Below are 5,829 nucleotides of genomic sequence, written 5' to 3'. Positions count from 1 at the left end.
GTATGCATATATAGATAGATAGATAGATAGATATTATTTTTTCTGGGAGATGGGTCACTTCCTAAAGAACAGGTAGCAGGGCATGAGATGACAGACACAAGGATGACTTGCAGTGGCAGAAAGGTATGGAGCAGTGTAGTGAATGATGTGGCTAGAAACTAGATTTAGCTGATTTTCCTCTTCTTTTTGTGCCTTGATTTCTGCTGCTTACAGGTTCTTACTCCTTTTCTTCACTTTGTATAATGATGCTTGCCTAAAAGAGAAAAGAGTGATGGCTACGTATTTCACTTGCAGCAAGCTGGCAGCCCATGACGAAAAGCAGATGAGCTTCACTTAAGAACCTGCTTCTGACAGATGGTTTGCTAAACCTCACTTCCCTGGCTCAAAGTACAATGCATGACCTCATTTCCTTCTTGCTTTAAACTTACCAGGACGCTTAGTTTCAGCATTAAGTTTCTGAACGATAAACAGGTGTCCCTTAGGGAGGGGGGAAAGATCAAATGATGAAAGAGTATAAGCAGTGTATGAGCATGATGTAGGGCAATGCTGGATGATATGAAATCTGGAACAGCAATGCTACAAACAACTTTTTTCAACCCATTCAATCGTGTCTGATTCTTGGTGACTCCCTGGACAAGTCCCTGCAGTCTTCTTGGCAAGGTTTTTCAAAAGTGGTTTGCCATTGTCTCCTTCCTAGGGCTGAGTGTGTGTGACTGGCCCAAGGTCACCCAGCTGGCTTTGTGCCAAAGGTGGGACTAGAACTCACAGTCTCCTGGCTTCTAGCCCTGATGCCTTAACCACTAGACCAAACTGGCTCTCAAAACATCTTGTGGTGAGAACCAAAAGGATCTCTTGTTAATAGCACCTTGACCTTTTCTGGGCACTGCTGGAAGTGGAACACTGGAACAGAAAGAGTTTGGTCTTAATTTCTTAATTGTTAAAGCCCTAAACACTATTTGAGAGCACACACATCGCAAAACATCAACTTGCCAAGACATTAAGATCGGCAGGAGAGACCTCTTGAAGATAGCCACACTTCCAGCAGCCCAACTGTCTGGCTTCCAAGGGAACAGCTTCTTCTTGTCCTTTCCAAGCTATGGAATGCACTCCCTTGAAAGCTGTTTCAGTTCCTTCCACTTTTAAGCTGCATTAATGCTATTTCTAGCTGTTCTTATTTGGAGAACTGTTTTATTTGGAGCCAGCGTAGCAGAGAGCAATACCCTAATCAAGGAACTACCAAGGAGAAATCCTCACACCCACCTACACTGGCAGGGCAAGCTGCTGTATATAAACCGGGAGCAAACCCCACACTCACTCGCCCTGATGTTACCTAGTCAGGCAATGAAACGTCTGCAGGAAAACAGCCAAGCTCAGAGAGCACCAAGGACTCCACTGTCTCACCTCCTATGCCCAAGAACTGCAGCTATAAATGTGAAATACCTCACCCCTGACTTTTCACGGTATACGGTACCTAGTTCCCAATCATATCACACCCCACTGCATCCCCAGGGTGGGAAAGAAAGAGAACTACTTCTTCAAGAACTAGAGCCAATTCACGCAAGTAACCCCACCACCGTTCCCTGCGGAGACCTGTAGCAACGCTTCCACGCCGCACCGGCCGTCCGGATGCGCCGCGAGCAGCCCGTCCACCGCGCGTTGCAGCGGAGAAGCGCGCGCTCCGAACGCTCCGCCAGATTCGACTGCAGCGACGGCCGCGACTCTCCTGGGAGGAAAGGGACAGGGAGATAGAAAGAACAGAGATACGCGCATACCCTAACCTTGGAGGTGCATTGCAGGTAGCAACGGATGGAATCTTGTTTAGGCACCGGCACACCCGGTGCACTGCGTGGTCCTAAGCCCACGGTTTACGGTGGATGAAGAGGGGCTGCTCTGCAAGAGGCTCCCCAATTGCTCTCTCTGCTCCTTATTCCCCCTTCTCCCCACTGCACCTCCTTGCATCAGGAGTGCTAGGAGTTGTCACGCGGTGGGGGATATTTGCTAACAGCCGCCCTGCAAATAGATTTCTCCCGGGTTTCGCACAAGCAGCGGTAACGTCGGCTGGGAGAAAGAGCGCGCGAAGAGCTAACCGGAAAAAATCGTCCCTCTACCCTTTTTAAAAGTCTATCAAGGAGCGGGATGGAGACGGCATCTAAGGCGCATGCGCCATGAGCAAACGGCTAGGAAAGAGTTCATTGGCTATCTGCAACGGAGGGGAGGAACAGACCTTCGCTGCACTAGCGGCGCTTCCGTTCTTCCTCCCTCCGCTGTCGTCTTAGAGACCGTAATGAAGCACGTGCCAGCCAGCTTCGCCTCTCGATAATGTTAAACTTGTTAAACTACAGCTCCCGCCGGCCTTAGCCGGCGTGGCCGTTAGCAAAGGATTCTGGGAGTTGTAGTTCAGTGCCTTGTTGGGTTTCTCCAGCTCGCCCAGACGACTTCAATGGGTCGGTGGCTGGTAGTTGTTCCACCTTCCCATTAAGCAGCCTGCGGATCTTTTTGTAAGAGGAAATTCAGTTTTTCCAAAAAACCTGATTGGAAGGTCTTCAGATCAGATGAAGCCCGTCTGAGTTGGCTGTTGAAAGGTGTTACTTATTAAATGCTTCTTTGAAAAGTGTGCTTTTTTCCTTTTCTTCCTGGTGTGTTTCTTTAAATACGACTTTAAAAAAAATGGACATCACGGCACTTTTCCCGTTCAGATTAATCCACTGAAGTTGCATAAAGGTAAAGCCATCTTTAACTGCAGCTCCTGGTGGCTTCATGGAAACCCCCCCCCCTAGTTTTCTTGGCAAGAATGTGGAGTCTTTTTCAGCTTCTGACTCTAACCAACAGCTCTGGTCTCCCAGTCAAGTACCAACCAAGGCTAGCTTTTCAAGATCAACCAAGGTTAGCCAGGGGCTGCATCTCTCAAGCAGATGATTGACTGACTGCTCTTGTAGAGATGGTATAATGGGGTGATTAAGGTGTTGGACTAGGACCAGAAGCCTATGCAATCTACTTCACTGGATGAGGCCTCCGACGGGAGGAGATGGGCGGGGAAAAATTAGATAGATAGATAAATAAAATGAGGGGCTGGGGAAATTGGGACTGCTATGTGCATTCCCTTGAGCTCCAGATAGAAAAGGTGGAGGATATAAATCTAACAAATAAATAAAATTAATAATTAAAGTATTTGAGGAATCACAAATGTGGAAGTAAACAAACAACATTCAGAACAGACCTCTCCCTGGAAGTACATAAGCACTACAGATAAAGATAGATACTAAAGGTAGAATCTTTCTTCCCCTACTTGTACATTGAGTGTGTGGCTGCGCGTGATGATGATTAAATTCTGTGGTTTCTTCAAGGTGCTCAAGGTGGTCATTTATCTTGTACAACAATCGGATGATGGTAATTTTCTCAAGGCTGTGCAGCCAGCTTCATGGTAAGGCATATGAATCATGATCTTCCCAGCACACATTGAAACTTGCCATTTTCAACATACTGACTTTATTTGAATTCTGTGGCTAGCAATAATTCTCCACAGAACTGGAAGGTAATTTGAATCATGATTTATTCATTACTGTAATCCATATCAGCATTTGCATGGGTCAAGAAAGGTGATGCGATTTAGAAATGCAGGATGAGGGATGAAATGTTGCACACACAGCACAATATTAAGCTTCTGTAGAATGTGATGAAATATAATAGCAAATAGTGGGCAGATCTCTGACAGTGCCCTGCTCCTGTTTTCTTAACATCTGCAAATAGTGCTATTAGTTTCAGCACAGTGGAGTAGCCAGAGATGTTAACGAAACAATATAGTCTGTCATTTTAAGAAGCTTTCTTGAAAGGCCAATTGGATGTAGCAATACCAAAGAACAATACAGCCTGCCTGCATTTAAAATGATTGCTAGAAATGCCCATTGTATGTTTCAGCAACTCAGAAACTAACGTAATTGCATAGGAACACTCTCCAATCAGAGCAAAATAATATGGAAGAATTGTTTCGTACAATTACCCATTTTTGCATTGCTGTAGCACATCCCAGGACCCTGAGTTTCATGCAGCCCCTGAACTTATTTTTTGCAGCCCTGGCATTCCCGCTGACCACACTTGCCAAAATATAGTTTAGACCTGCCATCTGGGCTGCAAAAATCTGGATGTCATTAGATTGCAGCAAGGAAAACTAACTCCATAACTAACTAGATAGCATAGCAGCAATTAACATATCCTGACTTAAGGTTATTTGACCAAAAGACAAATGTACTTTTTCTGCTTCACCTTTTAAAAATTTTGCAGTGCAAGGTGAAACTCATACTATGAGGGAAATCAAGTATGTCCTTACTGAAATGCTGGCATTTAAATGTGCAGTTGAATGCATTTAAGGAATTACATTTAAATCCATGCCACAATGCTGCCAAAATGCATTGATTTCCTAGAAGCTTCAGTAGGCAGATGTTTCATGTTAGATAATAATGGAGAGATGAGATTATTTTTCAGGAACCAAAACATTTAAAATAATTCTATACAGTATTTAAAATTCTTGTACTAAAATTAAATGGCAGTATAATGTCCAAAATATGAAAATAAGTATAAACCTTTTTCCCCACTTGTCTTGAAAAGCTAAGTAGGGAGAATGCTGGAAAATCTCAGATCTGTATCTAGACTGGGAAGACTGGGAAGTCAGATGAACATCTTGTAAGAAAACAAGGCCAAATCACCGGTATTTTTATCAAGAAAACAATATAAACAAGTCATGAAATCACCAGGAGTTAAGCATCAACTGAAAAGATGCTTTACTCTTATCTTATGTGATAGTTTTTGTTTATGTTTCATTGATATTTTACTTGGCCAGTGTTTACTATCTTGGAATTTCTTAAATTAGATCAGGGTTTCTCAACCAGGGTTCTGTGGCACCCTAGGGTTCCACAAGAGGTCACTAGGGGTTCCCTGGGAGATCACGATTTACTTAAAAAATTATTCCAAACTCAGGCAACTTCACATTAAAGAAGTTTCATCCTTTATTTTCAGTTTAAGAACACTGTTAATGCATATATACAAGCCTACACCTGAAACAAATATAATAACTTCTTAACTTCTGGCCTATATTTGAGCCTCAAAAATATTTCAAGGGTTCCTCTAGGGTCAAAAGGTTGAGGAAGACTGAAATAGATATGTAGATAGACAGACAGATTTTATTAATTTCAGTCAGTGACCAGCATAAACAAGAAAAGAAAAAATACAGTAAGATCAAGTGTACCAATACTTTGTGAGTAAACGGAATAAAATGACACATCAGTGCAGACTATTAGAACTAAAATTCATGTATCTAAATTTGTATCTAAATCTAAAAGGGGAAGTAACACAACTTACAATGTATGAGCCTTCTTTGGATATTATTGTAAAATCGACCAGTGTTACAGTATGTAAAGGATAGATTCAGTTGAACCTTTCCCACAAGGGCAGGTCCATCTAGCTATAGGAACTTTACTATATTTCCCATATAGGAGTTCTGGCTGTTGAATCTAGCCCTAAAAGAGAACCTTAACTGTGATGTGGAAATTCATGAATAGATACAATGAACTGATTTCCATCTGGGTGCTTAAACCAAGCTGAGATAGATATAGGAATAAGAAGCCCCTTCATTCTGGTTATCAGTTTCCAGGAGATGTACTGTAATGACTCTCTTAGACTAGAGGATTCAAGAAACTGTGAAGACTCAAAGGCCACAAGAGGATACCATGAAGATTGACATTTATCAGATAGGATGGATGGAATTAGTCCAGCTGGGAAATAATGGCACTTAAGGCAATACATAATAATCACTGGCCAAGTTCTTAATCAAACCCT

The sequence above is a fragment of the Candoia aspera genome, chromosome 8, assembly GCF_035149785.1.
Source record: "Candoia aspera isolate rCanAsp1 chromosome 8, rCanAsp1.hap2, whole genome shotgun sequence".
Taxonomy (NCBI): Eukaryota; Metazoa; Chordata; class Lepidosauria; order Squamata; family Boidae; genus Candoia; species Candoia aspera.
This window is presented reverse-complemented; position numbering follows the sequence as displayed.